The sequence below is a fragment of the Stegostoma tigrinum genome, chromosome 46 (genome assembly GCF_030684315.1).
Source record: "Stegostoma tigrinum isolate sSteTig4 chromosome 46, sSteTig4.hap1, whole genome shotgun sequence".
Taxonomy (NCBI): Eukaryota; Metazoa; Chordata; class Chondrichthyes; order Orectolobiformes; family Stegostomatidae; genus Stegostoma; species Stegostoma tigrinum.
The window spans coordinates 4,564,927-4,576,001 of record NC_081399.1 but is presented as its reverse complement, the minus strand read 5'-3'; the positions used below and the strand labels follow the sequence as shown (position 1 = coordinate 4,576,001).

Here is an 11,075-nt window from a genome sequence, read left to right as displayed (position 1 = left end):
TTCTTCTGTAGGTTTCTATCAAGTCTCCCTTTGGCTTCTGCGACTCCAGAGAAAATAACCTGAGTTTTTTTCTTGCCTCTCCTTATAGTTTATATCCTCTAATCCAGGCAGATTTCTGGTAAACCGCTATGCATCCTTTCTAAAGCCACCGTGGATCTGATGCATCTTAATCTTCAATCCTCAATTGCTATGCAATCTTTTCAGCTTCCAGAAAACTTTTACAGTTGGATGCTCTGGGCTTCTTCAGAGCTACAATTTCATCCCTCACAATGATCTTCACTTTCATTGATCTTCCCCTTAACTCTGGAATTTTGCCTCTCTAAATCTTCTCCACCATACTTCCTTTCGGGTGTTCTTTGAATCAATGTGCCTTTACACAATGGTATTCCTTTTGCGGGCTTGTCAGCAAAATGTATTTACTTCTCTGCAGTTTTTTTCAATGGTCACCATGCGAAAGGCGCTATCAGTTCACCTCAAAGAGATGATTCAGGGCTGGACTATAAATTCAGCAAGTGAGATATTCCAGAGGGAATGACATGCGTATCTGATATGCGCAGGGTGCAGAGTAAAGGTGGAAGAGTGGCATTAAGTGAGCGTCAATTCAGAGAGTGGGTGCAGATTCGAAGGGCTGAAGATCCTCCTCTTGTGTGATAATTACTTTGTTATACTGGACCAGGTTTTGAAAAAAATAAAAGAAAGTCTGCCAATCAACAGTAGTGGAAAGTATGTAATTTGATTAGCCCAATTTGGTTTTGAGCGGCAAAGAGTTCTGTTGTTTTGTATGATATCACAAAGACATCAAATGACAAAAACCACTGGGACATTGTGAAACTACACACCATTCTTTACAGCTGCAATTGTTCACCTTTTTAAAAAAACCTGCAATCAGCTTTTCCCTAGCATAAACTGGAATCATTGGGGGGGGGGGGGGTGGAAAAGTGGTGGTGGAGGGAGATGTCCACTGATTGGAGTCGTTCCTGGCACAGAGAAAGCTGGCTATGATCATTGGAGCTCAGCCATCTTGGATTGAGGACATCTCTGTAGGAGTTCCTCAGGGTAGTGTCCTCGGTCCAACCATCTTCAACTGCTTCATCACTGAATTTCCCTCCATCATAAGGTCAGAAGTGTGGATCTTTGCTGATGATTGCACAATGTTCAGCAACATTTGCAACTCCTGACATAAGGAGGCAGCCGATGTTCGCATTCAACAAGATAAAAACAATATCCTCATTTCAGCTGACAAGTGATTAGTAATATTCATGCTACACAAATGCCAGGAAATTTCTATCTCCAATAAAGGGCAATCTAGCCATCGCTCCTTGACATTCAATGGTGTTACAACATGGAATCCCTCACTATCATCATCCTGGCAGCATTACCATTGACTAGAAACTCAACTAGACTCATCATATACACAACGGCCACAAGAGCAAAGGCGATAAGTATTGCATGAGTAACTCACCCTCTAATTCCCCAAAGACTGCCCACCATGGATGAGGCATAAGTTAGGAGTGATTTATTTATTGATTTGTTTTTGATTTATTTATTGGTTTACTGTTGTCACGTGTACCAGTGAAAAGTTTTATTTTGTGAGCAATGCAAGCAGATCATAGCAAGCAAGGATGTACACAGATCATAGTGTGCTTAGAAAAAGATGGGAATACAGCTGAAGACTGCACAGGAGTTGCAGAAAAGCATGGTCGCCATTAGATTTGAAATTAGAGATTCCATTCAGGTGTCTCACGACAGCAGGGAAGAGCCTACCCTTGAGCCTGTTGATGTGTGTTTTCAAGCGTCTGTATTTTCTGCCTGATGGAAGAGACTGGAAGAGGATATTACAGGATGGAAGGGGTCTTTGATGAATACTCCCATTGGCCTGGATGTTTGCAGCTGTAATGACACTCAGAACCCTGACGTCATCCGGACTAAGCAACTAGTTTAATTGGCAGCACATCCACTGACTCTTATTAGCAGTAGTGTGTACTATCTACTAGATGTACTGTAGAAATTAATGAAAGATCCCCCAACAGTACCTTTGAAGCACATGGCCATTTCTGTCTAGAAGGAGCAGGGCAGCACAAATGGAGGAATACCACCTCCTGCAAGATCCCCTGCCCCCCCCCCCCCCCCCCCCCCGAGGTTAACCACCATTATGGCAGGGAAATATATCGCTACTCCTACAATAATATTGGGTCAAAATCCTGGAATTCCCTCGCTCATGGTATTGTCAGTCAACCTACAGAACAGTGACTGCAAACATTCAAAATGCTGACTTCGGTCAATGAAGTCCACGTCCCACAAGAGAATTTTTTTTTAAAAAAGGGAATGCAATTCAGGTTTGAGATTGTGGAGGGAAAAGTATATGGAATACTTCGTTGTGTAATCAAATTCCTCCTCAATGATTCATATATTTATGGAGAGTGGGATTTTGTTTGTTCTTTTGTTCAGTCACACTGATGGGGGAAGGGAAGGATTGAGTGTGGATGTGGTGTCAATCATGCATGCTGCTTTGTCCTGGCCAGTGTCAAGCTTCTTGAGAGTCATTGGAGCTGTACACATCCATTGATAGCCTCTCTTCCCTTTGAACAAAGCATTTGCTGGCTCAGAACTCCTGTGCTCTCTCACACACCCAAATTGGTGCTGATGTCACATCTGCATATCGGTATGTTCTTGCGCAGACCTCTGAGTTTCCTAAAGACAGTGCTTAGTTAGAAGCCTTGTGGTTTTCACAGCAGAAAAGGATCGCAGTTACCATTGCCGGGTGTTAAATTGCAGACAACTTGTGAAACTCAGTGTTGCAAGAATCTATCAGGACTCTCTGTGCCCGAACCAAGCAAGTTCCTTTCTGGATATTTGTTCGTTTTGGTGAGTTTAGCAAAAAAATGCCCAGCTTATTCTAAAACTATACCTACTGTGGTTGTCATAAGAACATAGAACAGAGAACAATGCAGCTGAGTAATGGACCTTTCAGCGCACCATATCTGTGCCAACCATGATTCCATTCTAAACTAATATCATCTGCCTATACATGCTCTGTGTCCCTCCATTCTCTGTCAGTTCACGTGACTGTCTAAATGACTCTGATTTTGCTGTCATTTCTGCTTTTACCACCTCCCTGGGCAGTGTTTTTCAGGTACCTACCACTTTCTGTTTGAAAAACAACTTGCCCCCCAGATCTCCCTAAACTTTCCCCCTCTCACCGTGAGCCTCCACCCCCTTGTATTTGGCATTTCCACCCTGGGAAATAGATTCTGACTATCCACTCTATCCATGCATCTTATAGTTTATGTACTCCTATCAGGTCATCTCTCTGTCCCCGATGCTCCAGCAAAAACTTTTCAAGTTTGGCCAAACTTTCCTAACAGCTAATGCACTCCAGTCCAGGCAACATGCTGGTGAACCTCTTCTGCGCACTCTCCATTGCCTCCATATTCTTCCAATAATGTGGCGACCAGAAATGTGCAGAATGCTCCAAATGCAGCCTCACTAATGTTTATAGAGCTCCATTTCAGAACACTTACACTCAATGCCCCGACCAATAAAAGCAAGCGTGTTATAGATTTAACATAGAACATAACAGCACAGTACAGGCCCTTCGGCCTTCGATGTTGTGCCGACCTGTCATACCACTCTGAAGCCGATCTAACCTACACTATTCCATGTATGTCCATATGCTTATCCAATGACGACTCAAATGTACCTAAAGTTGGCGAATCTACTACCGTTGCAGGCAAAGCATTTCATTCCCTTACTACTCTCTGAGTAAAGAAATCACCTCTGACTTCTGTCCTATATCTATCACCCCTCAATTTAAAGCTATGCCCCCTTGTTCTAGCCATCACCATCCGAGGAAAAAGGCTCTCCCTGTCCACCCTATCTAACCCTCTGATTATTTTGTATGTCTCTATTAAGTCAGCTCTTAACCGTCTCTCTAACAAAAACAGCCTCAAGTCCCTCAGCCTTTCCTCGTAAGATCTTCCCTCCATACCAGGCAACATCCTAGTAAATCTCCTCTGCACCCTTTCCAAAGCTTCCACATCCTTCTTATAATGCGGTGACCAGAACTGTACGCAATACTCCAAATGCGGCCGCACCAGAGTTTTGTACAGAGTCATTAGCAATCATTGCCATTGTATCAGTTGCCCGTCTCATGGAGGTATGGACATACACCCGAAGATCCCTCTCTGTATCAATGCTCCGAAGGGCCCTGTCAGTTTAATGTTTATTTTCCTCTTCCATTTTACTTCCCAAAATAATTCATATCACATTTATCCCCAGCAAATTTCATCTGCCATTTCTTTGCCCAACTTTCCAACTGATCCTTATCTTGCTGTATCCTTCAATAAACTTACTTCGGCAATCTACAACTCTGCCAACTTTTGTGTCGTCTGCAAATTTAAGAATCAGCCCACCTGCATTTTCATCCCAATCATTTCTCGAAATTGCAAACAACAGAGGTCCTAGCATTTGAGGAGCTGGAGAGTCGACGTTTCAGAATGACGAAGGATTTGGTCTGAAGGTTGACTTTCCTGCTCCTCCAATGCTGTCTGACCTGCTGTGCTGTTCCAGCCTCACGCTTATAACGCTGGCTTCCAACTGCTGCAGTACTAACTGTCTCTAGAGGCCCCGGCATTGATCCTTGCAGAACAACACCTATTGCAAACCTCGAGTCAAACCAAGCCGGTCTTCTCTCAAATTTGGGGCGATCCGATCAAAGTCTTTTAGATTTTAGTTCTAAAAGGCAGAATAAATAAAGATAAACTATTTCCATTGTTTAGAGATGCTACAACTGGGTGACATTGTCTGAGAATTAGGGCCAGACTGTTCAGCTGAGATATTAGGAAGCATTTAGAACCTAGAACATAGAACATAGAACAGTACAGCACAGAACAGGCCCTTTAGCCCACAATGTTGTGCCGACTATTGATCCTCATGTATGCACCCTCAAATTTCTGTGACCATATGCATGTCCAGCAGTCTCTTAAATGACCCCAATGACCTTGCTTCCACAACTGCTGCTGGCAACGCATTCCATGCTCTCACAACTCTCTGCGTAAAGAACCCGCCTCTGACATCCCCTCTATACTTTCCACCAACCAGCTTAAAACTATGACCCCTCATGTTAGCATTTTCTGCCCTGGGAAATAGTCTCTGGCTATCAACTCTATCTATGCCTCTCGTTATCTTGTATACCTCAATTAGGTCCCCTCTCCTCCTCCTTTTCTCTAATGAAAAGAGTCCGAGCTCAGTCAACCTCTCTTCATAAGATAAGCCCTCCAGTCCAGGCAGCATCCTGGTAAACCTCCTCTGAACCCTCTCCAAAGCATCCACATCTTTCCTATAATAGGGCGACCAGAACTGGATGCAGTATTCCAAGTACGGTCTAACCAAAGTTTTATAGAGCTGCAACAAGATCTCACAACTCTTAAACTCCATTACCCTGCTAATGAAAGCCAAAACACCATATGCTTTCTTAACAACCCTGTCCACTTGGGTGGCCATTTTAAGGGATCTATGTATCTGCACACCAAGATCCCTCTGTTCCTCCACACTGCCAAGAATCCTATCCTTAATCCTGTACTCAGCTTTCAAATTTGACCTTCCAAAATGCATCACCTCGCATTTATCCAGGTTGAACTCCATCTGCCACCTCTCAGCCCATCTCTGCATCCTGTCAATGTCCCGCTGCAGCCTGCAACAGCTCTCTACACTGTCAATGACACCTCCAACCTTTGTGTCGTCTGCAAACTTGCTGACCCATCCTTCAATCCCCTCATCCAAGTCATTAATAAAAATTACAAACAGTAGAGGCCCAAGGACAGAGCCCTGTGGAACCCCACTCACCACTGACTTCCAGGCAGAATATTTTCCTTCTACTACCACTCGCTGTCTTCTGTTGGCCAGCCAATTCTGTATCCAGACAGCTAAGTTCCCCTGTATCCCATTCCTCCTGACCTTCTGAATGAGCCTACCATGGGGAACCTTATCAAATGCCTTGCATTTCTATACACTTTTGGAACTCTCTTCCACAAATGACAGTGAAAGCTGGATCAATTGTTGGTTTTAAATCAGACATAGGTTCATTTCTGTTAAACAAGGATAGGAGCCAAATGCAGGTCCTGGAATGTGGCCAGAGAGCAGTCATGATGTCATTGACTGGCAGAACAGGCTTTAGGGGCTGAATGGCCCACTGCTGTTCCGGTACTCACTGGAGAGAATGCTGCAGATAATACCTTATTAAAGAAGTGAAAGTCAAATGCTGTGATTTTTTGATGTTTATTTCAAGCAGTTTTCCTAGACTTCTTTCTTACTTATTGGGAAGGTTGATGGAAAGGATTTCTTTCTGCTATTTTTAGAACTTTAAAACGCTGTTTTATTTCAATAAGCTGAAGTTTCATTATATATAATTGCTTTGCAGCATGACTCATGGTTCCCCAAAGCCCTTTTTCAGAGACCTAGTTAAGTAGTTAGAAAATTTATGTTCTGATTGTGACAATTGCTTTGGAATCTTGTCCGAATTCTTGTCCTTTCAGCTAACAGGCGCAATGCACAATGCACGTTCTCTTCTGACGGTCTGGGTTCTAAACCGACCATAGAAGATAGTGGAAATAGATTTCTATTTTAACAAAAAAGTCTTGCATTAGGATGATAATGATGTCCTGTGCTTGAAACAAATCTGTTTCACTCATGGCTCTTTAGGGAAGTATGCTTCCATGCTTATGTGCTCTGGTATACATGTAACTCCAGAGCCACAGCAATGTGATGAACTCTCACTTAACTTCTGAGCAGACAAGAATGGTCAAAAATGTTGGCCTGGCCAGAGGCGCCTGTATTTCATGAATACATTAAGAAAGAATGACCGTATTAAAATCCTGTGTCCTCCAACTCTTACTCTATGTGGGTATCCATTTTCTAACCAGCCCTTCTGTGAACTGGGTTTCTCCCAATGAATATCAAATGATCAATCAATATTTTAACTGTGAATAAGCTCTCTCCCCCTTTACATCTTGAGAACAGGCACAGGTCAATCTCTTCGAGCGACTCTAATTCCCTAAAGCAATGCCATTCTTGGAAATCTCGCTGAGACCCAACAATAAGTTTATATGGGTTCCACCTAATTTTTATCTCATTCCATAAAGGCGTCTTCCCAAAAACTCATATTATGCGCTGTTCAGTCTTGATTGATCACTTTCATCTGTCACTCTTGTGCGAACATGCTGGAGATCTCCTTGCCTGCATACCCTCCAACAATACCAGGCAACAAAGTGTGGAGCTGGATGAACACAGCAGGCGAAGCAGCATCTTAGGAGCACAAAAGCTGACATTTCAGGCCGAGACCCGTCATCAGAAAACAATACCAGATGCTTGTTTTTCGCATTACATGTGTCCTTTCCATATGTTGCTTCTGCTAAAAATTCAATTCATCCCCAGTTAACTTCCAAAAGATATGCTTGTCTTTCCATTTCACCAGTCCATCTGGGACTTCCAAAGCTGTTAGCGTCTTTCGTATTCCTAATTCAATTTTCAACTTTTGGGACATCTGTAAATTTTGGAGGCATGCAATATGTTGCTAAATACAGAACAAAATTGCATTGCATTGTTTTCGTGCTTTTCCCTCAGTTCCCACAATCATCATTTCTGCTCTGTCTTCTGCGTTTTATAACTTAGAGTCATAAATCACAGAAGAGGCCCTCAGCCCATTAATACTGTACCGAGCTAACTATTTTCGGCCCACTGTCATGCACTTAGGTGATAGCCCTGAATGTTATGATGTTTCAAAAGTTCATCCATGCACTTCTTCAACTTTTGAAGATTTTCTGCTCCTTTGACCCGCCCAGATAGTATGTTCCAGATGCCCACCAGTTGCAGGGTGGAAAATGCTCTTTGAAACTCCTCTAAAGCTCCTGGACTACTTCATTTTTGGACTATAAGCTACCCCACCTCCCCTTCTCCTTCATCCACCCCTGCCCAATTATTGACACTTCAACCAGGGGAACAGCTGTTTTTTATCCACACTGTTCATGTCCGTCATAATCTTACACTCTTCAGCCTTCCCTTGCCAAAGAAAATAAACTGAGCTTATCCAGCCTCTAAACATCGCTGAAATGCTCCATCCCTGGTGAATCTCTGCACCCCTTCCTGCGCAATCAAAATACAGAAATAGTTTCTTGTCAACTATATAATTTACTTTGTTTTTCTGCCTTCCATTTTAATTGTCCTTCCTCCATAAAATTCTGAAATTGTATCTCTGTCACTCAGTTAATTCAAATTTGGAGATTCCTTCTCCTTCCCCCATCAGACCCACTATTTTCTTTTAAGATTGGGGATCACATTAATTTTTATAACTCTTCTGAATCAGCCTAAGGATCCAATTTTAATGTGAACTGGCCCTGTTAATTCAAAATCTTCAAAGCTTCAAACAATGATCAGCTCTTGTTATCACAAAAAGGCACCATTTGAGTTGTTTCTTCTTTTAAGCCATATATCACTATTGCTGCCTGTCTGAGAATAGTTCTCAGGATGTCCTGTGAGGACTCGTCACATTCAGCGGAAATTATGTGTGCCCTTGTGCATGAGTCGATGCACAGTTCTGTGAAAGTACATGAAAACACCTGAGTTCTGCCTGCTATGTACAGCAAAAACCAGACTTTTGTCAGGTTTTGGTGTTTGTGGTTTTTGTGTTGAGAAATACAATAGTTTCCCCAGACATAACTCTTCTTCCAAACTGTGCTGAACAGCATGCTATTTTTCGAGAATATGAAAAATATTTTGTTCTTTCTCATGACCCTATACTGTAATTCCTTTCGTGCACACATGTGAAAATGTCCTCTGTCACTGCTCTGCGATTGGAAACGAGAACATAAAGTTGCGATCAAAGCTGGTGGATTTGTAGTCATATGAGTGAAGTAGTCATCCACAGGCCCAAATTACAAACTTCAGGAAATTGATTCAAATCACAGCACGGAAACTGTTGTCACTTAACTCACTGAATTCTGCAAGCTTGTGACAGTAATCGTAGTGACCACGAAAAAAACAATTCTGTGAAAACACATTTGGATCAAGAATGCAACTTAAGAAAAGTAAACTGTCATCCTTACTCAGGCTAGTATCTATGGAACATCAGTTCTGATGACCGATGTCTGGCAAGTTGCTCAGCTCCAAAGCAATTAAGGGACCCAAACTCCAGTCACAGAAACAACCCTTTACCATCACCCTTTGTCTCCTCCACTGAGCCAACAATAGAAAAGAAAGATTGTTCTGATGGAGGGTTGAAGACCAAAATGTGGACTCTCCTAGTCCTCAGATCCTGCCTGACCTGCTGCTTCGTTCCAGTCCAATACTGTATGGACTCGGACTCCAGCATCTGCACTTCTTGCTGTCTCCAAGGAAGAAAAGATTTGCTGGTGGAAAAAGAAATTTAAATCCATATGTTAAAGCTAAAGTAATCAGGGATTTGTCCTGTGAATCTGGAATTACTTTGAGTGGATCAGGACCTTAATGACAAATGACAGAAGAGAGATTTGTCAAGAGGAGTAAATTACTGCATTTGCTGGGATCTGTACAGAAAACAAAAGTGCTGGAACTCAAAAGCAGTTCGGGTAGCATCCATGGAAAGAGGGCAAGCTACCGTTTCAAATCTAGATGACTCTTGATCAGATCCCTCAAGCATTTTCTTTTTCAGGAGAGACTTGTAGTTTTTTACGAGTCTGTTTGTCAGTCAGATAAATCGCTGGTCGTGAGTCTTTGTGTGTGTGTGTGTGTGTGTGTGTGTGTGTGTGTGTGTGTGTGTGTGAGAGAGAGAGAGAGTGTGTGTGTGTGAGTCTGTGTGTGTGTGAGTCTGTGTGTGTGTGAGTCTGTGTGTGTGAGAGAGAGAGAGTGTGTGTGTGTGTGTATGTGTGTGTGTGTGTATGTGAGTGTGTGTGTGTGTGTGTGTGAGAGAGAGAGAGAGTGTGTGTGCGTGAGCCTGTGTGTGTGTGTGTGAGTCTGTGAGAGAGAGAGAGAGAGTGTGTGTGTGTGTATGTGAGTGTGCATGTGTGTGAGTGTGTGTGTGCATGTGTGTGTGTGCATGTGTGTGTGTGCGCGTGTGTGTGCGCGTGTGTGTGCGTGTGAGTGTGTGCATGTGAGTGTGTGCATGTGAGTGTGTGCGTGTGAGTGTGTGCGTGTGTATGTGTGTGTGTGTGTATGAGTGTGTGTCTGCGTGTGCGTGTGTGTGTGTGTATGTGCATGTGTCTGTGTGTTTGCGTGTCTGTGTGTTTGTGTATGTGTGTGTGCGTGTGTGTGTTTGTGTGTGTGTGCACGTGTGTGCATGTGTGTGTGTGTATGTGTGTATCCGCGCGCGCGCGTGTGTGTGTGTGTGTGTGTGTGTGTGTGTGTGTGTGTGTGTGTGTGTGTGTGTGTGCGTTTATGAGAGATCAACTGCTGCAATCAACTGTGGGTGACTTTGTGGACAGGTTCCACTACTGTTGCGTCTGGCTTCAAATTGTAGCCCACAAGTACCACTTCCTCTCCAAGGTGCTTCTTCCATTATGCCAACTTCTACATATTAAGTTGCATCTCCATGTGTCTGTACATTTTACTGCTCTAGCTGTGTCCTCACCCATTCTGATTCTGAAGTAGGAACATGCGCCACAAGCCTGCTCTACCATTCAATAGATCATGGTGGATCCCACATTCATCACATCCAAATTGTTGCATTTCACCATAATCACAAAACAAATAAAGACATTCTATCCAACCCTTGAATATGCACTTGGACTCTATCCTAGAGACAAGACATTCGTCCTCATCTCAGTCTTACAATGGCATCCCTTTAACATTGTCAGCAAATCTGCTCACAGTGTTTCAGATATGTTCTCATCTGCCTCTTTTCATTTACCATGAGACTTTCCTGCTCTCATACTCCTGTCCCCTTGAAATAAGAAACAACATTCCATTAGCCTTCTTGATTACCTGCTGAACCCAATGAGCTTGCTTTTTGTGTTTCATGCACAGGTTCCCTGAAGACTTTTGTGTTGAACCTTTATGTTGCTCTTTCTCTGTTAAAATTATATATTTTTAAAAAAACTGATTACAAG

At 42.9% G+C, this 11,075-nt stretch overlaps 1 protein-coding gene across 1 annotated transcript in view; it reads left to right on the top strand.

The window, feature by feature from the left end:
- The first annotated feature begins 2,788 nt into the window (after nucleotides 1-2,788).
- Nucleotides 2,789-11,075, top strand: part of LOC125449627 (NAD(P)(+)--arginine ADP-ribosyltransferase 2-like) — a 39,752-nt gene continuing 31,465 nt past the window's right edge. Inside the window, exon 1 of the mRNA XM_048525474.2 lies at nucleotides 2,789-2,865. The gene's annotated coding sequence lies outside the window, so the exon portion shown is untranslated. The remainder of the gene's footprint in view (nucleotides 2,866-11,075) is intronic.